Source organism: Pleurodeles waltl, chromosome 1_2 (assembly GCF_031143425.1).
Source record: "Pleurodeles waltl isolate 20211129_DDA chromosome 1_2, aPleWal1.hap1.20221129, whole genome shotgun sequence".
NCBI classification, from domain to species: domain Eukaryota; kingdom Metazoa; phylum Chordata; class Amphibia; order Caudata; family Salamandridae; genus Pleurodeles; species Pleurodeles waltl.
This window is the reverse complement of record NC_090437.1, coordinates 955,103,720-955,131,036: the sequence shown is the minus strand read 5'-3', so window position 1 is coordinate 955,131,036 and position 27,317 is coordinate 955,103,720. Positions and strand designations below refer to the sequence as shown.

The 27,317-nt window shown below is 41.7% G+C and overlaps 1 protein-coding gene across 1 annotated transcript in view; it reads right to left on the bottom strand.

The window, feature by feature from the left end:
• Window positions 1-27,317, bottom strand: part of DLC1 (DLC1 Rho GTPase activating protein) — a 1,219,048-nt gene that overhangs the window by 494,992 nt on the left and 696,739 nt on the right. The gene's annotated exons all lie outside the window — the stretch shown is intronic.

Genomic DNA, 27,317 nt, shown 5'->3' with positions numbered 1-27,317 from the left:
ACCCCAAATCAAATACTAAAGAAAAGATAGGGAACATGTTTTAAAAGGAAAGAAAAATAATATTTACATACTAGGAAGGAAATATAACTTACTACATATTGCTAACAGGTTTCCACTATGATGTAAAAATATGCAAACCTACTACATGTTACAATACAGATTATATTATGTTGCGATTATAAGCAAGGCACCATGTGTTAAGCACAGTACCAATAAATTCTAATGCACAAAATCTTTTAACCATTTTGGTTCAGAGCGTAACCTGGAAGAAACCTTGATCTGAACCCCGCCCTCGGACTCATGACTATTTTTCATTCCCTGGTTCTCTGGAGAAGTGGAATCTTTCACAATCCTGGACATACTCCACACATCTCCATTATCCAAAACAACAAAAAAATGTCTTACTTCCTTAATACTGTAAGGACCCTTGAATCTCGATCTTCCCTTTGTTACAAAAGTAGGATCCTTTACCAGCACCATGTCACCAATCTTCCATTTAATATTAGAAACGCCCCATTTTGAGTCATAACGCAATTTGTATTTCCCTTGATAGTTCCTCTTACGGTCATACGCCTTAAAGTCAAAATGATCAAAATCCTCCAGCTCCAATCTGTTTTTCATCCAAGCTGGAAACATTTTGGTGCACCCTGACCTGCCTCTCATATACTCAAAAGGAGCAATGTTGGTAATACTATTAGGGGTATTCCGATGTGCCCACCACAGGTCTCTGAGCAAACCAGCCAATGGAGCTCTGGTCACAACAGCCTCTTGTACACATGATTTAACCATTCTATTCATACGCTCTGCAAGACCGTTAGCCTGAGGTAAATAGAGAGCTGTCCTTAAATGTACCACAGCCAAAGATTCCTAGAAAAGTTTCATTTCTTCAGATGTCAGCTGTTCCCCATTGTCCGTGACCAAATGACTTGGCACACCTTCCCGAGAAAATTCTTCCCTCAGAAACTCAATAACCGTTCTGGTGTCTATCGAACACACACACTTCGTTACCACCCATTTCGATGCATAATCAACCAACAACAATACATACCGTTCATTGGCAGGCAAAAGATGAAAAGGTCCCATGAAATCAAGACCCAATTTCAACCAAGACTTCTCGGGTGTTTCTACAGGGTACAGTGGAGCTTACCTCATAACCTTACTTTTGTCACTGCATGTGCAAGATACACAATCCTTCACAACAGCCTCTGCATCTCGGTCAAGCCCAGGCCACCAGTACACAGCTCTCAGTCTAGATTTGGTTAAACTTCTGCCCAGGTGTCCTTCATGAGCCAAGTTAATTATTTTACTTCTCAAAGCAACTGGAGGTATGGACTTAGAACCCCTAAATAATCCGCCTTCACTCAAACTCAGCTCATCTCTTACATTCCAATATTTCCTCAACGAATCAGAGATATCTTTATACTCTGGCCAACCTTTCACAATGAACTCTGCAAGAGATTTCCTGTCAGGATCCTGCTCTACTGCCACCTTCCACTCGTCTTGAGTTATAGCCATTTCTCTCACCCAATTGATCACCATCGATACATCAGAAGAATCATCAATGGAATCATCCTTACAGCTGACAGAAGCACGGGACAAGAAATCCGCTACCACATTCTTCGGACCAGGTATATATTCCCCCAAAAAATTATATTCCATCAGCCCTTCCACCCATCTTCTTATCCTAGGTGTGAGGTCATCTCCTTTTTTTGCAGAAAAAATGTGGACAAGGGGTCTATGATCTGATCTGACCACAAAAGGTAAACCCCATAAGTAAAACCTAAAATGTTTGATTGCCCACATACACGCTAGTGCCTCTCTCTCTATAACTGAATAGTGTTGTTCAGCTTCTTTAAGAGAGCAAGACGCAAAGGCAATGACTTTTTCTTCCTGGTCTATCCTTTGAATCAAAACAGCTCCTAAACCCTTGACACTTGCATCCGTGTACAAGAAAGTTTTTGCGAAGGCATTAAAATGCCCAAAGTGGGCATTTTACTGATACTATCTTTGACAGACGTGAAAGCAGAAATGCAATCATCAGTCCAATTAAACTCACACCCTTTCTTCAGGAGAGATCTTAGGGGTTGAGTTACACTAGAAAAGTTAGCAATGAACTTGGAGTAATATTCTGCCAATCCCAGAAAGGGTCTGACGCCATCTTTATCCCTGGGCTCAGGTGCTCGATGATGGAATCAACTAATTCTATCTTGGGCTTAATTCCATCACCTGATATGGTGTGACCAAGGTAAGCTACTGAAGTGACCCTGAATTTGCACTTCTCTTTCTTAACAGTGAGACCTGACTGGGCAAGCTTCCTCAACACTTTCCTGAGAATTCCATCATGGTCACTTACAGTCTTACCATGGATCAAAATGTCGTCTTGGAAAAATAAAATCCCAGAGATCCCTTCAAGAGTCTTCTTCATAACCCTTTGAAAACATGCAGCTGCTGAAGCCAATCCAAATGGCATTCTTAAGAATTGATATGCTCCCACTGGTGTTACAAAGGAGGTGAGATGCCTAGATTCAGGATGTAAGACAATCTGATGGTAAGCAGAGGATAAGTCTAACACACTGAAGATTCTCGACCCTCCCAACCGCGATAATTCCTCAGATATGTTCGGAAGAGGTTGGCGATCTACCCAAATATGCCTATTTAGATCTCTAAGATCCACGCACATGCAAATCTGTTTTCCATTATCCTTGGGAGCCAAAACCACAGGGGCAAGCCATTCTGAAGATTCTATCTCCTCAATTATTCCCGCATCCAACAACTTATTCAATTCAGCCTTGAGAGGCTCCATCATCAGTCTCGGAACCCTCCTTGCCTTGTGCATGGATGGGACTGCACCCCTTTTTAGTATTATTCTGACCTCGAAATTGGTTAAACACCCTAACAAGTCACAAAAAACTTCAGGAAATTCTTTGAAAATCTCTAGGTCAGCATTATCATCACTCACCACTGAAACTTGAGAATCAGAGTTGGGATCCAATCTAATTCCCATGTCACGCTGTTGACGCCAACCCAGAAGATTATTCCCTCGCTTGGCTACATAGACTTTACCCATAGTGGATTTATTCTGAAACTGGATTTCCATAACCTTATAACCAATTACATCTATTTTCGTACCACCATAACTGACGGGGTTAATGTCCGGTTCAATTAAGGAATTACAGTTCTCACCAAAAACTGCTTGCCAATTCTTGTCGCCAACCATGGTGTACGGGGAACCTGAGTCTGCTAAAACTTTAACAACCTTGCCATCAAGGCGAATTGTGCATTCAGGCAAAATAATGGGCCCATCATCAACCATACCCATGCTAATTCCTACATGATTAATATTTGGCTCAACGCATAGAACCATCTTGTTAATATTATCAGTAACAGCTCTGTTTGTCACTATTACAAATTCTCGCATAATGGCCTTTTTTCCCCATTTCCTACATGTTGAATTGCGTGCAAAACAGTTTGGGCTATTCGCTGAGTGCCCAGTATTGCCACAACGATAACACCGTAGTCCTGAATGTTTCTTCTTCTCCTGGGATGATACATCAAAACCAACTCTTGAAATCTCTTCCTGAACTCCTGACGCTTGTGCTAAGCACAAATTATCTCCTTCATGATTGTTAATTTCTTTGATCCAGCTATTGGTGCTCTCCATACCTTCTACGATCGCAATAGCCTCTCGCAAATTGGGATTCTTTGTTAAAAGCTTTTCCTGAACCCGCTTGCTGTTAGTACAGCAAACTAATTGGTCGCGGATAAGAGAATCAGAGATGTCTCCAAAGTCACAGGTACGTGCTAGAGTACGTAAGGCAGCAACAAAGTTCCCAACACTCTCCAATTTACCTTGAGATCTCGCAAAGAATTTGTGTCTCTCTAACACCACATTAAGTTTGGATTCAAAATGAGCTGCCAACATAGTTATAGACATGTCATTAATATCTCTTGGTTCACCTTCCGCTCCTCCAAAGGGTAATGTTTCAAGACTGTCATAGATGTTCCTCCCTTCAATGCCCAAATTGTGTAAAAGAACAGCTTGTTTCCTAGCTGGGGAAAATTTTTCCCCACCTATTGCTATTAAATATGAGTCAAAAAGATTTTTCCAACGCTTCCAGGGTAAAATGGGCTCACCTTTCTCAGAGAGAAAAGGAGGAGGTTGAGACATCGTGGTTGCAGACATCATTGTAACAGTCAGTAAAATCCCTAACAAATTCCAATAATAAAGAAGCTCACAGAGGTCAGCAGTCTAGTTTCTTTTTCCAGTCCCCTTGGTAACAGGAATACAGTATCAAGCAGTTGAATGCAGAGACTCTGCAGTGCATCTAGGTGGTTGCTAGGCAACACAAGTGCATCGGAAGAAAACAAACAACCGTGTCATGAGACAGGATTGTGCGCAGGTGCCTCACGCGCAACTATCAACAGATGGCCAAAAAAACTTAAATGTTCATGAAATGTCGGAAGGAGACGCCAACGCCACCACGGACGAACATATGGCCACAGGGAGATCTGCTTCAACTCGCGGCGGACGCACAGAAAGTCTTACCGCGAGCCGCGGCGGCAAACCGCAGCGGCGTCTCTTCTCAGGCAGCAGGCAAGAAATGGATGGTCCCACAGGGACAATCACGGACCGGAACGACGGCCCAACAGGAACGGCCCTACAGGACCCACTCACATGCGGCCGCAAATACCGGAATGAAGCAAGGCAATTCCAACGGTGGGTCCAGGGTTGGTGGCAGCGCCTGTGACAATCAGGCCCTCGTCGCCAGTGTTAAGATGCGTATACAGGTTAGATTTAACCACAGCTTTATTCCAGTACCACCAACCCAGGACAGAGTGGCTACACTCGACGCTCACTCTGTCCAACTGCCAAAGAACCTCCTTTGCTCATCACTCGCACAAGGAACCCTGATGAAGTGAGGGTTCTAATATGTGCCTTACATTGACAGAATCATAACCAGGTAACTATAACACAATTATAATAAGATGTGCTTCATATCTGGTTCCTGTTGTCACTGAGAAAGCAAAAACAACCTTTCTCATAGTTCAGGAATAATTAATCTCATAGAAATTTGCTTTGTTGCAAAACATACAGGAAAACAAATTTACACCATTTGTACGTCTCCCCTATCAGCTAACCTTTAGCTGTCTGGTCAGCAAAAGCCTATTGTAGACTAAATCAAACATTTACAGTGGGCATTGGCATAGCTAGCCATTGGTTGCCTTTGCTGCCACTCTTATTTGCTTGCTTTTTATTCAATAGCTTTCCTTGTCCATCTTGTGTTTGCCCCTCCCATTCTTCTATGTGTCCCTCCCCTTAAGTACTGAAGCACAGCCTCTTTACCAGCCTTTTGGTTGAATAACTTGTATCAGTCCACTGCTCATATATAGGTAACAACTTTTTTCTATTTCTTTCAGCCTCAATGAGAGTGCACAGGCTTTGGAGGTCTAACACTCGTGTGCTGCTACCCTCCCCTAAATACCTACCCTGTGTGCCCTCTGTTGCTCCCTCAATCCTCCTCCCAACCCCAAACGTGTTATTAGTTCCCCAGCACCCCCTAGCTTTTTTTGTATGGTTTCTGGGCCTCCATTGGTCAAGCCTCAAGTGCCTCTGTTGCTCGATTTCCCCACCCATTCTGCATTGCTTCCCACCATCAGTTTCCTCACCCGCTACTTAGTTGCCCCCACCTCCCACTGTCCCTTTTTTTAGTCCTTTTTTCGGAGTTCGCAGCTTCCGGGCCCCTACTCCTTTCACACTGTATTTATTTACCAATCCATTGCTGATCTGAAGATTAAAAAAGTGGCACCTGTATCATTTTGTAGGTGCGCACATGAGGGGTGAAACATGCATGCACATATGAAATTACATGGCCACCAGCAATGGCAGTGTCACTGCATCTTTTTTTATTTTGGTCAGTGCTTTCAAGTTTTGGCAAAAAATGTTTTCCGCTGATGCTGTACAGCCTCACCAAGCAGCATTGGCAAAAGCAATAGGTCCAAAAGGGGAGACCTCTTGGCTTTGTCAATGCTTGTTACTTTTCCTTGTGTCTTAAGGATGAGACAAAAATCTAATGCTTCAGTCCATCGTGTAGACACTTTTTTGCACTAGGACAAATATAGTGGAAAGTGATTATGAAACCTCTGTTATGCATTTAAATCACATGTATTGTTTATACCTAATTTTACTGGTATTGGTATTGATACCTTTGTTATTATCATTAATAAATTGTGAAGATCACCCTCGGGCATCATCACGCTAAGAAACTGCAACAGCTTAAAATAAAGCCCTCCTCTGGCATTCCTCTGGCTGTCTCGTTCTATGGTGCCTCCTGTTTGCCTCCCTGGCTGTTGATCTGCCTAAACCTGTGCTTCGCAATGCTCTCAGCACTTGGTTTACCTTCCTGGTGTCCATCATTGTCTTGGCTGCTGGTGCCTCTCCAGGGGACGGTCCTCCCTAAGCTCTTGCTTCCCCGCTTTTACTCCTTTCTGTTTAGAGAAGAGATTTTTTCACTTTCTCTTTCTTCGCTATTTATTCACTCTTCAATCCTGCTCTGGCTCCACTTCCTTCTTTCCTTTCTTCCTCATCTTTCTTGTCTTTCTATTATTATTCTTTTAGTCCTTTCTCAGTGTTTATCTTTCCTATGTTTCTGTCTCCGTCACAATCTGCACAGGACAGTGACTGTGAGCTCCTGTCTATCCAGCCACCATGCCTGACTGCCGTTAGCCAGGTGGTCCTCCTCCTCATCCAGTCCACCATTTGGTTTACATAAATGTATTATTCCAGTATATTGTACAAAAAAAAGGCAGTTTGTTACGACTGCTGTACAGAGCATGTTTAATAAACTATGCTTCTAAATTTGTGAATCTACCAAATAGGGAACCGTTTTTCATGGTGTTGAACATTAATTGTGTAACATGATTCTTTATACCTGTGATATCAATAGCAGACAGCTACTCAACTATGGTCAGTGGGCATTTGCAGATAAAAAAACAATTAGTGAACATTTCCAGTTGATTGGTTTGGCGAATGTAGACTGTGCGTCCAGATTAATTTTAGAGGTGAAGTCTCGCAAATGTAGACCATGACTGCTTGGGCATAAAGTTAGTCTTTACAAGGACTGGTCTAGTATATGGGGTCCACAGTCATGTGTGACTGAAGTCTGAATTTCTCAGACTCAACTGACGTACTAGACTGACAAATACGAAACATGAACATTTGTCAGATGGCGATATAGCTTTGCTTACTGGACTGACAAATTCAACCATGGTTTTTGAAGTGGTTGACTAGAATAAGGGCCCCTGGAAATATGCAATAGGAAAGGGCCAAATTATGTGGTAGGGTTGACTAAATTATGAGGCAAGAAAAGACAAATTATGCGGCATAGTGTGCCTCATTTTGTATTAGCATTATCACATTATTTTGAAATTTTGATACATGCTAACACTATGTGGGCAAAGGTTTCACTTTATTAGTTCCACTTTGACACGCGAATACACAAATAAGTAACACAAAGGTGACTGGTTGACCTCTGTAAATGACCCTTTGTACCTGCATTTTTAGTAACCTTTAATCAGTTTGAGCTAGAAACTAAATTTACTTTTGGTAAAATCTGCAGATTATGCAGCAGATGGTGGATTATCTGGAAAATGAGGTAGATCCATAATTTTGTGGAAAATGTTGGGGTCGCAAAATCGCATAATACCAGTGACCCTGTCTATAAGTAGTTGACTGGCCCATGACTTCAGCTGCTTTCCATAGTTTTCAGCAAAAGGCAGGCAAAATCCTCTTGTAATGAGAGCTGCGCCTGACTCACTAGTTTGAAAACAAAGATATCTTGTAATTGTCATCCACATTTCTTAAATTAATGAAGAAATAAAGATCCTTTGAAATGTAGTCAACATTTTGGCTTACTGAACAAGCAAAACAAACCCTAGCAGGGGAAAGCTGTGTGTTATGATTGGGCTTAAAATTTCGCAAAATTCAATTTTGTGGTATCTCCCATAAAATCTGAAGTCAATGGCATACCTCTTTTTCAAATGTCATGAATGAATCCAGCAAGATGACTGGTTAAAGGAGAAAGTATCTCACACAAAATATTTCCTTTCTCACAAAACATTTTCTGACTGAACAAGTCTCCTACAGAACAATCTTGTGAAAACATTAAGGTGACCAAGCTTCTGTTCTGGCAGATTTCAGGAAATTTAGCTAATATCCTGGTTTTTAGACAGGGTCAACCAAAAACGATGGGGGATACTTTTTATGTTTTCCAAAGCAGGGATAATTAACAGCTGTTACAAGAAAGCAATTTACTTAACAGGCATGGTACTGGCTTTAAGAATTGCATTTTGTTCATGTTCTTAGTGCCTCTGCTGTAATTCTATGCTAATGAGTGTTGTCATTCTGTGCGCTTGGTTGAAGTTAACTTGTAGTTCTTTCTCTATTTTTATTACATTTCCAGGTTTTTTACATTAAAATTCTGGTCAGCCTAGGAAACATTTATAGCTTTAAAATTCATAAAACACAACAATATTTTGTGAACATAATAACATTTTTGCACAGGTCTAATTTATTTCAGATTACGTTAAAACGCTAATTAGGTAATTAAATAAATGTTGCTGATTGGATACTGCAATTTCTTTTTCAGTGACTTATTAAGCAAAACTAAGAAAATAATTCAAAGTCATCTATAAATCTATGAAACATTAAGGGTACAATGAAATATATATATTTGTTTACACATTGAAGCTGTTAAACCCCTGGTAACACTATTTGTTAAATTCTTCATGCCTTCATAATTGACATCTCACAAGGTCACTGATGATCTCAAACACCAGCTCATATTTGCAAAGAGGAGGACAGCTGAATTAGTGGGCTAAGTGTAAATGAGCTTCTATAGAACATTCATATAGGACACAGCATTGTAAGCACCTTTTCAGAAGAATAATCAGTAAGACTTGTTTAAAGAACCTTACTAAGACCCTGGCACAGCGGTAAAATGGCTTTTGTGCCCATTTTTAGGTCTCATCTTAGACTGCATGCCTGTTGTTTCCAAGTGATGTAGTTACAATTTTTGTCTGTCCCTCATGTCACAGAAGTCATCAATACATGACAATATATGCATTATGTTAACCAAACTACTAATAATTTGAATGTAGAAAGATACCATGAGGATTCATTTTAACTGTGCATTTGTTTTAACTAGTATTCGAAACCCCAGTGGCATTACTTATAAATCAAATGTTTGCAAGATTTAATTGATATGATGTTATAATTTAGGCCTTAGACTAACAGAATATATTGAAACAATAATGAATTTCTAATGTTTAATGATTCAAATATGTGTGCAAAAATAGAGAAATTAAGTTCTGCCTTATTCCAATTGAACTGTATTAACAGTCTTTTCATTTGAAATGAGTGTAACATTCATATTTGTGAAGCATTATTAATGTTGAATTTATAAGTTTGCATATTGAAAAGTATTTATTAAAACATATTAGTTAAATGCATTGCTATAATTTATTTGCTTTAGTTTAAGCAAGGTCTGCTAAATCTTGTACTTCTTGAATGTATGAGAAATGTTGATTCATTTTCATAATATGAGATTTCTTTCAGACTTTGTTCCCATGAGAAGACTAGCTTTGGTAATAGGCTCTATTATTTAGACATAGAGAGAATGTGTAACAGTGTCCTTGACTTTGGAACATCCTGAGCAATGGACTAATAATTTATACAAATGTTTCAATCCTATGTAGAGCTACATGGATAGATGGGATTCCCATGACAGACCTGGGAAAATATGTCGATGTTGCAACCTGAAGTCTTGTGATCGATTATTATTGGATGATATTGCTTCAGTGTAATATGGACTGCCTTTCAGAGCAAATCAGATTGCTTTGTGTACTTTATTATACTGTTGACCAGTTGGACTTTGGTCAGATCTTCAGAGTTCCTGAACCCTTGTTGATGAAGAATCCCTCAATGCTGAGCCCCTTGGAGAGGTATCTTCCTCTCTGCTTTGCTCCTGTGAGATGCCCTGCTGAGACTTAGAGATTTTCTCCTTAACCCTGCAGTAGACTCTTGATTGAATTTCTGACATGCTGACACTTTAAGTTTTTACCTCTTTTGCCCGCCTTAGTATCTTGTTGCCTAAGAATTCCTTTTTCCAAATTCCTTTTGTCCTTTTTGTCTTTTGCCCACATGTGTTCCGCCCCACACGTTAATCCAAAATTTGGCTATTGTAGGGTTTTCCTTTTGCTCAGCTGAAAACTATAACTTTGATGAGTTGAAACGGACGTATTCTTGCTAAGCCTGAGCAACATGTAATTTCTATATTTTTGTTAATGTTCTTTACTTTTCTTGTTGAATGCTTAGTTTTATTGATGTTAGTCTGTCTGAATCTATTTCGTCACCGTGGGCAACCCTTGGTGATTCTGTATCTCTATAATTTTGTCTTGAGTTTGTAATAAAGAGTAGATTGTTAACTTTATTCCTGACCTGGTGTTTTCCTTGTAAGGACAAATGGGTCATACTGTTTAGTTTGATTGGGTTGTATTGAAATTGAGTTGTATGGTTCTACCACACCCTGTGGCAGGGTCCAAAGGTCCATCGGCCTCAATGAGCAGTGAACCCTGCAAAGGATGTAAATGCTCCAGCACAAGTCTAATGTTAAAAAAATAGGCCAGAAATGGCTTAGAGCTCGCCCACTAGATACCATTTGTTGGTTTCTTCACCACTATCACTTTTTTTGTTTTTATTCATCAATGGCAGCTGGTTTCATTTAGATGGTCACTCCAGGTGGCTTTGGGAGGATTGTGGTTTCATTGTATTAGGTTTGACACAAACCACGCTTGTTTAACTTACATATCCATCTCATTTTTATCTATGTTTTCTCCCTGCCCTCCCATTACTTAAAACCTTCTGACGACCCGTTAGTCACTAAAAACTTTGTCTAAAAAATGTTTCTGCACTATTTTACAACCTACAAATCCATCTCAGATCAGTAAATAAAAAGACTGTCACGGCCACTTCACTTTGTAGGTGCACATCTGTTTTAGCATTGATACAGGTAATTGGTGCATAAGCCGCTATCCGTTGACTTTGCCAATGCTTGTTTTTCTTATTACTTGAAACCCGCCCCAGGCCCTTCCTTTCTCATGGGTTGTGTTGTGTGCAGGTAGCTACCACATCCCTTCTCCTGGGCACCTAACGGTCTCTGGAAGAGGCACTGGCCTCTGGAGCACCATGCTAGATCGCATCCCCTGCAATTCACAGGGCGCAGGAGTAGGATCTAGAGGTGGGAGCATCACAAGCACACATACGGCTGGAGGTCATAGGTACAACAACAGAGTGCTAGCAGCAGCTGCAGTGCCACAGACTCTCTGCTGGCTGGCCTGGGCCTCAAAGCTTTTCCCCCCTTATTAAAAGCTCACTTGCTTAAATGGAAGGATGCTGGCTGTGAGTTTAAGGGAGCCAGAAGGAAGGAATAAGGCAGAGCAGCCATTGGTGCTGCATCACATAGAAGGCAGACAGACAGTTCTTGAACAGGGCAAGGTTTGGTGCAAACTTGCCAGCCCACAAATATGATTGCCAAAATGACACTTTATTTACATCAACTGCAACAATAGTGGGATATGTCTCTGTCTGAAGGTGCATCTAATAACAGGAATCCATATACACACACACAGCAAGGACAGCACAGGGTGCAGAGTACATGCAGAAGCTCCTGCCCTTCCACTTTGTTAGCTGCTTTATCAAGCACAGCCAATAAGTCCTGCATATACAAGAGCTATTGGCTTTGCTAATGTGTTTTAACCATGTTGTATACCAGCATGGCTGCTGTGATAGAATGCTTAAAAGTTAGTGGTATAGAGAAGAGTGGCATGGAGTGTTGTAGAGTGGAATGGAGAAGAATGGAGTAGAGTGTTTTGAAGTGGAATGGCAAAGAGTGTTGTGCATTGGATTGGCATTGTGTTGAGTCGCGTAGAGTGGTATACACTGGATTGGCATTGAGAAGAGTGGTGTAAAATGCATTGGTGTAGAGTGTTGCAGACTGTAGTGGTGTAGATTGCAGTGGCATTGAGTGCAGTGGCATTGAATTCGATGGTGTACAATGCAGCATCGTAGAATGCAATGACGTAGATTAGAGTGGTGCATAGTAGAGTGTAGTGGTGCAGAGGGCAGTAGCATAGAGGGCAGTGACACAGAGCAGCGGTGCAGAGTAGAGTGGCATAGAGTGCAGTGGCATAGAATGAAGCAGAGTGGAGTGGTGTAGAGCTGAATGATGCAGAGGGCAGTGGTGTAGTGTGCAATCTAGAGTTGACTGGCATAGAGTGCAGTGGTGTAGAGTGGTGTAGAGTAGCACACAGAGTGGTACAGAGTAGAGTATAGTGCTGTAGAGTGCAGTGGTGTAGAGGGAAGTAACGTAGAGTGGCGTAGTGTAGAGTAGATTGGTATAGAGTTCAGTGATGGAGAGTGCAGAGTTGCAGAGTAGATTGGCATAGAGAGCAGTGGCATAGAGTACAGTGATGCAGACTAGAGTGCGGCAGCATAGAGTGCACTGACAGTGTGCAGTTGTGTAGAGTGCATTGGTGTAGAGTGCAGTTGTTAAGAGTAGAGTGTGCAATGGCATAGTGTGGAGTTGGACAGAGTGGAGTAGAGTGGCAAAGAGTAGATTGTTTCAGAGTACAGAGTACAGTAAAGTGGGGTAGAGTGGAGTGGTGCAGGATAGAGTACAGATTGATTAGAGTGCAATAATGTGTAATGGCCATAGAATAAAGTGGTGTAGAGTAGAGTAGATATGCAGTGGCATGGTGTGCAGTATGCAGAGTAGATTAGAGTGCCATACTGTAGGTTGGCGTACAGTGCAGGGGAATAGAGTTGAGTGTTACTGAGTAGAGTGCATTGGAATAGAATGTATTGGCATAGAGTGCAGTGGCATACAGTGCAGTGTTGCAGAGTGACAGAGTACATTAGCATAGAGTGGAGGTGTGCAGAGCTGATTGGTGTGGCCTAGACTGGAGTGGTGTAGAGTGCATTGTTGCAGAGTGCAGTGGTGTAGGGTAGAGTGGCAAAGAGTGCACTGGCAGGTGCCGGCTAGAGAGGAGAGGCATAGTGTGAAGTGGCGTGAAATGGTGTGGCGTAGAGTGGAGTGGTGCAGAATGCAGTGGTGTGGAGTGGTGTAAAGTGGAGTGATGCAGAGTTAAGTGGAGTGGCATGGAGAGGGGTATTCATGGTGTGGAACCACACTGCCATTACAGAAAACACATTTTCAATTGAAATGACCATTACATTTGCACAGACATACAGTTTTACTAATAAAACTATAGAGTGCACAGATGAAAATGTGTGGAGATAGCGTCACATAGTGTAATGATTTGATTGATCATATTAAAGCATTTTTTATTAACACTCTTCAGAAATAACAAAAAATGTGCTTTATGTTCCTAATTTATGATGTATTCTGAAATACTTACACAGTTCAAAATGTTGTTGTGTGTTAGAAACAAACTCTTTCCTACCCCCAGTATTCAGCAAGATGTGACATAAATTCTCTCACTTTGAGGTCACAGAAAGAAAAGTAAATAAGCGACCTTAAAAGACAGTGCATGATATTGGACCTCAGTCTGAATGTACAGCAAATGAGAAGATAAGGACAAGATTTGCAGGCCTGTTTACAGAAAGGGAGGACTTGGGAGGATATTGTAAATAACGTTTTGGCAAGGAAAGGTATGAACTCATGCTGGACAGCCTAAAACAAATAAACAATAAAATGTGAGTTACACACCACAAGCCAATGGTGAGCAAAGGGCAGAATGCATTCCTAGGTTTACTTTCTGAATGTCCCCAAGATGTCTTAAGCAAAAGAAACAGCTGCACTGTCTGGTAGGCTGCGACGTAACAAAGGAGATCTGATGAGTGTTCCCGTCAGAAAAACTACTAACTAATTCTACTCACCATATGTCTCCCACTGCTGTCCATAAATACCCTTCCCACTCTAACGTACCTCCTTGCTAAAATAGACCAGATAAAATGCATATTACTTCACAACAAAAACTGACTTTCCTTTTTTCACTAGGTATTAACATTGGAACACACTAAAACATTTATTTTCTTTTTATGACACAAATAGACATCAGATAGCTCTTTAAAATGATCATTTCATTCATTCCTGCAATTCATCTATTTTTCCGTGGAACAAGGATGTGCAAATCTGCTCATTTTTTGCACTGCCTTCAGAATCCCCTGTCAATTGTATTATCCCATGGGCCTCCCTGAACCTTAGCACTAACTTCTCACCTGCAGATCAGTGCAGCCTGGGGCATTCAGTCTGGTTGGTGCATGAACACTGACCAAAACATTTACTCTGGGAACCCATATATTGGGGGTTTACTTGTGGCAGAGGAAATGGGGGTGGAGTAATGAGCGGGGGAGCTAGAAAAGAAGAGTCTGACAGTCAACTTATACATATACTTTAACAAATTGCTGCCTTTCTCTTCGACTACTGCTTGGCATCTGGCACCTTTTATATGAAAACAAATAATCTCATGTATCATTTGATTGCATGTAAAAGTTGTAATATTACTTTACCGACAGAAGTGGGCTCCACCAGTTGTATTAAACTTGTGTCAGGAAGGGGCTGTTACAGCTCTGCTTCACACATGCACAACACATATCTGACACACTGACATGCTGCATAAGAGTTACACAGTGCAGCATGTCAGATAATAAAGCTTCAAGGCTTGTCAATCACCCTCCTTCTTGCCCTGTCAGAAGCAGGAATAGGGAAAAAAGGTCTACGACAGTACCTTCAGCCGTATTCCATGTTGTCATTGGGTGGAATCTCGTGGGTCTGCCTCTGGCTGTTAGAGAAAGATGGGAACGTCAGATGTCTTGGCCTGTCACAGGTAGGGTTTTGTGTTTAAAGATTTATGTGCTGGAAGTTCATATCTATGTATGTGTAAATCTCTGCGTGCATGCCTGCAGCTTTGTCTGTATGCATGTTTGCTTGTCTGCAGTGTGAAAGTCTGGCAGTGGGTTGGCAAGGCCTGAGGCAGAGTGGTAGATAGTGCTTTGGGCTTCACCACTTTCATAATCCACCAGACAACACTGCTATAGGGTTGGCACCTGCTGTGGAGCTCTTTGTGTGCCTAGCAATATTGAGGGGATTATAATAGTGGTAAGCTAACTATGGTGGTTAATGGTGTTCTAGGAGAGTTCTGTGTTTTGTCCAATCACCGTTATCACTCATAAAACAGCATAAAGGGTCAATGTGCCTTCTGCAAAGTATACCTTGTAACATGTAGCTCACAGATTTATATTTTACGTACATAGGTAAGTGGGTGCTGGAAAAGGCCCTCTCTACAGGGCCACTCCCAAACATTTTGCCTTCCTCCTCTTACTTTTTGCTCGATTTTTGCTAGGTTGGCCTTAGGACTATGTTCACTTCATCACTGCTAAACACTGCTAACGTGCTTGTGCTCTCTACCTAAAACATCATTTGATTGGCATATACCTGATTGGCATATTTAATTTACATGTAAGTCTGTTCCAGAGTGACATACTTTGTGGCCAGGACCTGTAAATTAAATGCTAACAATGGGCTTGCAGCACTTATTGTGCCAGCCACTTCAGTAGTACTTTAAAAACTGTCCCAGGCCTGCCATCACAGCCTGAAGGCAGTTTCCCATTGCCAGGTTCACTTGGCATTTAAAAGCCTTTGCCAAGCCTTAAACTCCCCTTTTATTACATATAAGTCACACTAAAAGTAGGCCCTAGGGAGCCCGTAGGGCAGGATGCTGTGTAATTAAAAGGTAGGACATGTACATTTTAGTTTTACATGTTCTAGATGTGAAAACTCCCAAATTTGTTTTCACTATGGTGAGGCCTATCCCTCCCATAGGATCACATTGGGGATTCTTTATTACATTTAATAATCTGTAATTCCTAAACCAGAGGTGGTAGATATGTCATGTTTGATGTCTATGGACTTATAATGATAAACCCTCTTTAACGTAAAGTCAGATTTATCATTACAAGTTTGAAGATTCCACTTGTAGAAAGTTGGCATTTTTCTCCCCTTAGCCCTCTGTGCCTTCAGCCTGCCTTAGGTCACACGACTGGGTGTAACTGACAGTTAGGACTTTGTGATTTCCCCCCAGACAGTCACTCAGTAGTGCAATTAGCAGAGCTTGAATCTGCCATTAACTGACTTGATGGGGCAGAGCTCAGCACAGACCCGCTTGCACTTGCATAGGCTGTTCTCTGACACTATTTAATAGGCTTCACAACCCTGTATTGTCGGTGCAAACAGCTAGGAGTCAGGGCAGGGGAGGCAGGAAACTTCTGGAACTTCAAAGAACCCACCTTGAAACTTCTACCACCTTCTAGGAGCAGGGCACCAAGATATAACAATAGAGCTTTCAGACCCACTCTTCAGTTCACTACTGGACCTGCGGAAGGACTCTCAGAAGACTGCCTGCTGTTGTGACCTGCTGAGCACTCTGCCAGCTACTGTACCTGGAAGGACTGTTTTGCTGGCTGAAGCCTGCCTTAAACCTTCAGCTGCTGTGGAGCCCTGCATTTTCACCTGCACCCAGGGCTTCCAGATGTGACTATTACGGCCTGGTTTTGTTGGCCTCCTGTTCAGAGCCACATGGATATACCACACTCCACAGATCTAGAACCCATACCTGGACCCAGCCTGAGTGAATCCTGCACCCCCAAGAGGTGTCCATACACTCCTGGACCTTCCGTTGTGGTGCTAAAAGTGACTGAATAACTGTGGTTGGAACTTTTATTTATAAGGTGCTATATTGAACTTTACATTTGAACAATTCTTAAATCTGGTTCAACTGATTGGATTTTTGTTGTTTAGGTATCAAATAATGCATTAAAATGTTCTCTATTTTTCTAAATTGGTTTGGGATTTTTTGTGTGTTTGCACTGTATTGTTGTGTGTCCTAAATAAATATTGAACACATTGCTTCTGAGTTTAGCCTGACTGCTTTTTGTGCAAAGCCACCCAGTGTTAAGGATGAGTTAATTTAGTGGCGTGTTGTGGTTCACCCTGCAAGGGATTGTGGCTGTTGCTTGACCAGGGCTCACCCCTGACTCAACCAACATCCCAATTTCTCACAGTGGGCTACCCTTTTGACACTGAGATCATTTTGCTAATTCCAGTTCATAAGTTGTAATCCTTCTAATATAGCACAGTGATTTATTTACAGAAATCAAGGAGGTGTATGCAAACTAAGTCATGGATTAAGATCCTGATTGTCTTTTTCTCAATGTGTTTTTATTATAAGATTTTAAAGAAGGGCTTTATTGAGAATTAATAAAGTCTTGTTAGTACAGAAAACCCCAATGACTGTTATATTTTAAATCCTGACTTTGTGTTTCTCCCGACCATTCACTCTTAATGTATTGACAATATGTGATCTACAAGTATGGGCAATGTGTGATTCCTACACCTCATAACCCTTATTGTCTTAAGTAACATTTCCTGTAAATTGATCTATACACTTGTATGATCTGTGTGTGATCAAAAGTGCTCTGACACCCTACAGTGGGATGAGTGGCACTATAAAATAGCTAAATGAAAGATAAAAGGTGCCATTTAAGTCATTGTTAGTGTTATTACTCACACTTGCCAAAACATTTTGCATTCTTACACTGCATTCACTTGCCTCTAAGTTATTATTTCTGTAGAGTACTTGTGAAGTGATAAACGATGTGCAATTGTTTCCTTCCATTGGATTACTATCTAGGTGTTAGTCTTCAGATGGCTCCCAGCCACAATGATACTTGTAAAAAAAGTAGGACTGATGGCCCATTAAATCAGGCTTTTGTTTGTGCCTGGCTGGAAGAGAAAACAAGAAACATTTTCCTGGGTTGGCTGGCTCCCTCATCCGGCCCAAAAATAGTTGCCAGAACCAGGATCCAGTACGATCCCCCTATTATCCAGCACTGTGTATAGATGTATGTGTGTATGCAGCTGGCTTCAGCTTTTTCGTTTGTGGCATGCTGGGACTCATCCAGGTGATTGCAGAGGCAAATGTGACTTTGTGGTGTCCTGTGCCAGACAGTTGATAATCAAATATTGTACTATACATTATCATTACAACTTCGGTGGTCTTGGCCAAAGACCGCCAAAGCTGCGGGCGCCAATATACCGCCAGTGCTGGGGGTATCTCTGGCTCCCTATTATGACTTTTCCGCTGGGCCAGCGGATGGTAACAGTGTTTCCGTTCGCTTGCCCAGCGGAAAAGTCACATCAACATTGCAGCCGGCTCGTAATAGAGCCGGCGGCAATGTTGATGTGTAGCGGGTGCAGTAGCACCCGTCGCGCATTTCACTGCCCGAAATGCAGGCAGTGAAATGCGCGATGGGGCTGTGCCTCGGGGCCCCTGCACTGCCCATGCCAAGTGCATGGGCAGTGCAGGTGCTCCCAGGGGCACCCTGAGTCCCCCTTACCGCCAGCCTTTCCATGGTGGTGTTTACTGCCGTGGACAGGCTGGCGGTGGGGGACTCATAATCCCCAGGGCAGCGGTGCTTTCCCTGGGGATTATGTTGGAGGGGCCGGCGGTATGGTGCCATGGTCATAATAGTTGGCGGAACACCGCCAGCCTGTTGGCGGTGTTACCGCCAGCTTACCGCCGGCCGCCAGGGTCGTAATGAGGCCCTATATGAGCTGTACTACCATAAGCTTATCAGTTCCATGGATCACCTTCATGAGCCGTCCTCAGCCCTCTCCACTCTCTTTATTCTCCCTCAGCAATCGTGTACGTATGGGTGATGGGGATGACATCAGTGAAGTGGTGCACATGTTCCCGCCTTCTTTTTAGGTTGAACCTTCCAGACAATGCCATTTTTTTGTCGAAAAAGACCAACTGTCAGCTTACTGGAACTAACAGTGTGCTTAAAGCTTGCCTATTGTTTACAATTAGTGGAATGTATTGTCTCACTCATTTGCTTGTTTCTTATTTGATGGCTTGTCTTGTCCATATTGTGTTTGTCCCTCCCCTGGAGTAGAGCGTCTTTACTTTTGTTCTTCCCCTGCTCACTTTTAGTGACCTACTTTCCTTTTTTATTGCTTAAGCACTCCATGTGCATGTGTTTTCCAATATTCTCCCTCCTGTGCTGCTGCCCCCATGTGCTTCGTGTTGCTGTGTCTCACTTCTCCCCATGTACCATGTTGTTGGCCCTTCAGTGCTGCTTTTCCCCTTCCCTGCACACTCCCGTTGCTTCTTGCTCCTCCGTTGCTCCACACATCCACCCACTCCTCTGTTGCTCTCCACCCCCACGGTCCTATTATCTAATAATGTGAATTTTGTTTCAAAGTTTTTGGGGTGGGCCAAGCTGCAAACTAGTCACCTCTTCTGCTTTTTAAATAAAAACACTTTTGCGCTACTACATTTTGTTTACTTTATAATTACCGATCCTTCTCGGACCAATAAAAAACAAATGTGCTTTCTTTATGACGCACGCATACACTTCTACAAAACGGTTTGGGCGGCAGCTGCAATGTCCTCACGCTTTTTTAATTTTTAAAACCTTTGTTCATACTGTACAGCCAATAGTGTACTGCATTAACAAAAGGCACTAGCAGAGTCGATACCTCTCAAAGGCCAGACCTATTGGCTTTGCAAATGCGTGTTAGAACCGTGCCTATCACACGATAAAGACAAACAGCACTAACTCAGTTGAATATTGCAATTCATTTTCTCATGACCGGTTGATAAAATGGTGCACACAAATGACAAAATTTGCTGCACAGCCAGCAAAAGAACTGCCCCTGACTTGCCCAGTTTTTCTTTTACAGTAAACTCTAAACTGGGTTCAATAACTGAGCGCAAATCCAGTGCTCATGTAAATTACTCCAATATTAACGCATTGCTTTTAATGGCGCCTTTAGATGAGCTATAATAATTAATTCAACTTCTTATTCTAAAAAGACAGAAAACATGCTTCCTTTTTTTAGGTGAATTAGATTTATTTTTTACAAAGCAGACAGATCATCACTGTCTTATTTACCACCTTTTACAAAAATACCGGCATGGACAACTTAACATAGCACGCTAGTACTTTGAAACGTTTTGTTTAATCTTAGCCTTTTTTAATGATTTTTGTGCCAACATTGTTGTCATATTCATCCCAAGACAACACAAAGTGCTCGAGACCCCACAATGGGCCTCTGTAGGTCTTCCTTCTATCAGGCATGTTCAGTAATGCGAGCAGACAGTACTTTATCAGGACAACAAGCACTTTCACTGAGTGTTTGCTCAGCAAAAAGGCCATTGAAGGATTTGTATCACTAATACAAAACCGCTTTTAAGCATATAAAAGGCTTGGACCTGCTGCTATAATCCCCTCTAATGAAGTCTTCTGAATGCACCACCTTCTGCTCTGTTGAAAGGGCGTTAGGCCTATTCACTGGAACAGCAACACGCCTTTGTTTCATATCGCAGTTCTAAAAAACAGTGTGAGGCCTTCCAGTGGGAGACGTGATAAGTCGCTTTAGTGACAGCTTCAACAAGAGCATGAATCCATTCATTAGCAAGGTTGGTGTGCACATGAAATTTAGATCCCTGCAACATTTTTATGAAAAGTTAACAAGTGCTCGTCCTTATGTAATGATCGAGCATCTTCAGTCAAGCACAAATGAAAAAGCCCCTAACCTGGGGCCTCAGAATTTATATTTATCAGCAATCTTTCACATATTTCCATTTGAACTGTGAAGAATGTCAAATTGGTATCCTGGCCCCTGGCTGGTAGATTTTCACAAAATATATTCATAACTAATGTCTTACTGTTTTGTGTTAGTAGCAAGAATATTTTTAATTTATTGCAACTTTTGCTAAAATGTATAGCTTGGATCATTGACTCCCAAACTATCGCATTCTAGCCTCTTTCAAGGGCAAGGGTGATTATAAAACAACTATAACTGACCACCTCCATGAAAGAAGTGAAGCCCAGTTGAGGTGGGGGGATGGAAAGGGTGGAGGGAGTGTAGAGAAACTCTCATCCTCCAGCTTTACCTTTTCATCTATGGAGTCTGCGTTTCCTTTGTGCCTGTTATTTTGCAGCAGACGATTCTTTAATCTGGGTAAGAGATCTGCAAGGCTTTACAAATCACTGTAATTTCCCTTCAGTTGCCTGTTGGTTTAAACAATTCAAGTAAAAAAAGCAGTTTTCACGGAGTAGTTTAGAATAAGTCGGTGCTTACTGGATTCATAAGTGATGAAAAATCCCAAGGAGGTAGGAGCAGAGAGAATGTTGCTACCCACAACTGACAAGGATAAGATCATTATTTAGCCTACCATTCCAGAAAATACTTTTTACTTCATCTTCAAATTTTGTGGCCAGGATAGGATTCACACACCCTCCCCAATTTGTGTCAGGTGACCTTGAGAACATTGTGTTTCCAAAAGCATCCTTCAGTTTACAGTTTATCCCTCTGGCATACATCTGTTGAGATTCAAAATACTCCCAGTTCTGGATATTCCTTAAGAGTGAGATTGCTGCCTTCACATTTAATTATAGATATGGGCGATCTGGGTAATTAACAGGTAGAGCTGAACCAGAGCGAGTCAGAGGCCTGGCATGGTTATAAGAGCCATGGCACGAGTCGAGCCATCAAACGATTGGCACATGAATAAAATAGCAAACACCATGTCACATTATAAAGACGCTTTTAGATTAAAATTGGGGGCCAGATGTTTGAAAGCACTAAGCAGTCACAAACTCTGTGATTCTCAAAACCACAGGGTGTGTGACTAAAAACAAGTATTTTCAAATAAATCAAACGCATCAAAATACCAACTAAAAGGAGTTTTGTGATTCATCCCAAATCACAATTAGAAGGCTGCATGAAAAGGGCGCCATCTTCTATTTCCAATTCACATTTCGATATATCAATGGTCCGTGCCCACAATTGCAGTCACAGACCACTGAAAAGTTACCAACACATCAGGGGAGGTGGTAACTCAGTTGCAAAAAGGAAGATACCCCCATTTGACAGCTTTGTTTGAAGATTGTATTAGATGGCCTTTGGTCGTGGTAACCAGGGCCCCTGCTTGCTCCCTCTGATGTCTTCTCAAACAGGAAACATGTTTTTAAAGCACCCCCGTTTCCTCTTAGGGACACAGGCTATTCCTTGTAGACCATGCTAATTACAGGGTGTCACAAATAGTGAACCCCAATTACTATACATTCCGCAGGTCATTGTGCGACCACCGTCTTCTGGCAATTTTTGCCAGGCGACCTCTTAGTAAACGAGTTGAAGCGCAAAATTAAAAGTCGGTATCAAAAAGTTAGTTGCACCCTGCCTGTTCTTACATGTGGCCCAGTTGAGTGCATGTGCTTCACTTTAGTACATTAGATTGTATCACTACACCTGTTAAACGTAATAGTTTATAAGAATGGCCTTCCCCCACCTCCAGTACCCTGACAACAATGCTGTCCAAACATATTGTATTTAGAGAAATACCATTTTCTATTACACTACAAGTATATTGGTTTTTTCTATAGCACGAATTTTAAATGTATGTATTTTAAATAGTGTCATACTTGACACTCAATTAGAGTGAGGCACCTGAGGTAAAATGATTTGCCTGGGATAACACAATTTGGTCAAGTAGGGAAGCCGGGCCTTGAACCGCGTTTTCTAGGTTACACATGGTACTGCTCAGCCATTGGCTGAAGATCTCCTTCTCTGCCCATTTATCACCGAAGGACAATGCTTAGTGTCCTATAATTTCTTGACCTAAATGAGTACACTATGTTCTGTAAACACAAGTACCACATTAATTCCATTTCACAGCATATATGTATAGAATTTCAAAATGTATTACTTAAACAATGTTAAGTGTACGTAAATCAAAAGACTGTTAAAATCACCGTTGAAAGCCAATCATTCAGCGTGAGCCAGGATAAGTCTTGCTTGGCCTGTCCTCTTCCATCTACAGATACCCTGTTTGCTGACATCCTTTCAAAATCTACTAGTGGGGAATGGGAAATGTTATACTTTCAGGTGATTTCTACTTAAAAAACTGAAGAACCTGTCTCAGTACTAATGTATTTTGCCTGGGTGTTCAGATGAAAAACACGGAGAAGTCATTTAATATAACTCCTTGTGCAGCAGAGGCTGTGCAACCGTTTCACGAAATGTCATTTTTCTCTGCAAAGAAATTGGGCCCAAATGTTTGCTGTTGCCGTTGTGCATAGGATTGCTTTCATTACATGTTGCTTAGACAATCTCGATGTTCACAATGTTTGGAGAATGGTTGTTTCAATATGGGCGATCTTTAAAGAAGGATGCTAGGGATGAATCTGATTCACAGGAGGTACAGTTTAGTTTCAGCAACATCAGCAGAAGTGACCCAAATCTAATCCTCAGCAGCCATTTGACACAGTTGATCATCTCTGCATAACACATACTCTCTACTCAGCAGTAGGCTACAACAGCATAAACATACAGTGATTCACATTCTACCCAAAAAACAATTTAGATCTCACTCATCCCTATGAACTCCACAAGACCCATATTCATTGAAAGTGACAACAAGCAAAATGAGTACAAATGTGTCTCTGTGTACTGAGGATTTAATGGCTTAACCCGCATCTCATATGAAACAACATGCTTTGAATTCAAAATTATTGAAAGCTTCAATATCTGACAGGACATTGTATGAAGACAAAAAAAATACCTGTTCTCTCCTCGCCCTGTTTTGCAGAGTGTTTGCTTATCTTCAGCATTTGGACTTTAGAAATGTTGTTCTAGTATTGACCATATAAACTCTTCCTGCTGGTCAGAATCCCAGGTTCTTTCCTGACAAACGAGGTTCAATACAATAACCCCACCTTAAGAGTACTCTACCTAGCCCATCTACCCATCCACTTTCTATTCAAAGCATGCCCTGTAACCTTGAAGATGGTAAACTAAATCAACCCACTCTGCCTAGCAAGCAAGATCAAAATCTTTGTGAAACCTTGCAGCACATACAGTAGCAGTATCACCATGCTGGGGACCACAATGTGCAAAAATGAAAAGACAAGTTAGAAGAACATCTCCTGCTCATCTCTGAGGAGATGTCTACCTCCAACATACTACATTCTTCCTTCACTCCCGAAAGGAAAAGAAGAGGCATCTCTGGATCTCATCTTTTTTCCATATATTCACTTCAAGTCTGGTGATGTACTAGCTCCTTCTTTTATCCATCAAGGTGTCCAATTATTTTTTAAGTAGTTAAACTCCAGACCCTCAGTATTTCTCTGGATTTCATAAAACTGATTTGTCTTGCAACTCCTGTTCATTGACAAATCAGGATTACTGGAAAGTTCGTGATCCACTCATGTGTGAATAGTATGGACGTTGTCAGCAAGTCTGTATTATATCAGAAAACATTATGGTATAAGAGCAGGGTTTGAATAGCTTTACCCCTCTGACTGTTATGAAAGTTGTATTTACTTAAAAAATACATTTGTGAAAAACAGTTAACGTTTTATTTTTCCTCCTGGGCCTCTTTAGGGTGACCGCCTTCCAGTTACTGATTTCCAGACTTGAACAGGCTTTCAAGATTATTCTGTTCCTAGACCAGAATCTAGCACAGCTATGACAATAAAGAAATGATAACTTCTCAGATCCTTTGGGAAATGATGGATGATTTGGGGGAGAGACTTCAGGATGGGCATACGGTAAAATAAAAGATTTGCAAAGGCTTATCATTCCTGCAAAGTAAATGATTTCAGCTAAAAACTGCCCACATTATCTGTGACAAAAAGTTAAAGAGAAAGCACATCACCACTAGGCGTGCCATATGAAAGCACGGACTTGGAGGGCTTTGGATCTAAATCTGATTTTTTATCTGTAGCTTTGTAGGAAAGACTGTTTCTACTTTAGGTTTAGATTTCCACCCATTTACTTTCTTTCAGGGAATACCACTACTTAGATTCCAGGGAGATTAAGAAGAAATGGTGGTGGCATGTGTTGGCCTATAATTACCAGAGAAAGAGAGAGATAGAGAGCAAGAGGGAGAGTGAAAGAGACAGAAAGAGGGAGACGAAAGTCACAGAGGCTATGAGAGAAAGAAAGATGAGGGCATAGAAAAAGCAAAGGGGCAAATCCCAAAAAATACAGTTGGAGAAAAAAAAGAGTATGAGTGTGTAATGGAATGCATTAGCACTGAGGGTGGGAGTGAATAGGAGCGAAGGAATGGTTTCTTACCTGTAACTCCAGTTCTCTCGTAGGGGTATTTCCATGATAGTCATAAGCATTGAATAGTTCCGCGCGCCTGCGGGGACCCCGGAGCACTGATGTGAAGTATATTCTTAAGTGCAAACACCAGCCGTTTAAAGAAAAGGTCTGTCAAAAAACACTTAAGAATAACATTGTGCAGCCTATGTGAACAGCTACACAGGCCAAATTGTTGAAAAGAAAATCAATAGTAGTGTAAATTCATGTTCAAACACCTATTTATTCTAGAAATGTAATAACAAATACATTCTCATACTTTATTTACACCTCTGATGAGAATAAAACAATGCAGGGCAGTGTAGCCCATAGGCTGCCATTATACAGAATGTAAATAGAGCTGTGCCTTTAAGAAAAGCAAAGTCTTCCTGTTTCCCATCATGCACAGCAAAAGGCAGTTGCCTCAGTTCTTTTTTGGAGGCTATTACCTGACATGAAGAAAAAACAAAACATTTGTTGGAGTACCCACCTCCATAATATTCATGTTCTATGTCAACTCCACCGGGGAGGAGGGAGGGTTGCTTATGACTATCATGGAAATACCCCTACGAGAGAACTGGAGTTACAGGTAAGAAACCATTCCTTCTCTCGTAGGGGATTTCCATGTATAGTCATAAGCATTGAATAGAGTAGCAAGCCCATCCCCATAGCCGCGGTGGAGTCGATATAAGAATACTGAGAAAAACATGAATCATGCAAACAAATTCTTGAGCAAAGCCTGTCCAACCTGAGCATCTGCCCTAGCGTCTGTATCAAGGCAGTAATGCTTAGTAAAGGTATGGACCGACCTCCAAGTGGCAGCCTTGCATATTTCTGCCAAAGGGACATTTCTCATCAAGGCTACAGTAGCTGCTTTCCCTCTGGTCGAGTGGGCTTTTGGTCTACCACCAAGGGATTTGTTTGCTAACTGATAACATAACATTATACATGAAACAATCCACCTGGATAAAGATTGTTTAGATGTGCCCAAACCTGTTCTGATTGGGCCATAGTTAATAAAAAGCTGTTGTGATTTTCGTAAGCTTTTTGTCCTGTCCAAGTAAAATTTCAATACTCTCTTTACATCCAGAGAGTGCAGAGTTCTCTCAGCAGGAGTAGCTGGATTCTGAAAGAAAGTCGGTAATGAAATTGTTTGGTTCACATGGAAGTCGGAGACTACCTTAGGTAGAAATTTTGGATGAGTTCTCATTACCACTTTTGCAGAATGAAAAACCGTGTAGGGTTCCTGAGCGCAAAGGGCCTGGATTTCGCTGACCCTACGCGCTGAAGTGATTGCCACCAGAAAAGCAGCTTTCCATGTGAGATGCTGCAGCGATGCCTTGTGTATCGGCTCGAATGGCGGCAGCATCAGACGTGATAAGACAACGTTCAGTTCCCATGGAGGAGAAGGCTTTCTAATGGGAGGAAAAACCTTTTTTAAACCTTCTAGGAAATCCTTAATAATCGGAATCCGAAAAAAGGAAGTTTGTGAAGGACTCTTTCTGTATGCTGTTATCGCCGCCAAGTGAACTTTTATTGACGACAGTTGTAAGCCCGATTTTGCCAAACTTAACAAGTATGGTAAGATAGATTGTTCTCCACAAGAAACCGGGTCAATGTTGTTGTGTAAACACCAAATGCAGAATCTCTTCCACTTGCTTGCATAGGCTGATCGTGTGGAAGGGCGTTTTGCTTCCCTCAGAATTTCCATACAGTCCTGAGGTAAGTTCAAATGTCCATATTGCACTAGCTCAGGAGCCATGCTGCCAAACTCAACGATGAGGAGTTGGGATGAGATATCTGCCCTCTGAACTTCGTGAGAAGGTCCGGGCGATATGGTAGCCTGATGTGTGGTTTGAGTGACCGGTGAAGAAGGTCTGGGAACCACCACTGGCGTGGCCACTCCGGAGCAATTAGGATCATTTTGGTCTGAGCATTGGACAGCTTCTGGAGAACTGCCGGAATCAGGGGAAGCGGTGGAAAGGCGTAAAGAAATGCCCCTGACCAGCTTATCCATAGGGCATTCCCCAGTGTCCCTGGATGGTAATATCTGGAGGCGAAGTTTTGGCATTTTTTGTTTTCTGGGGT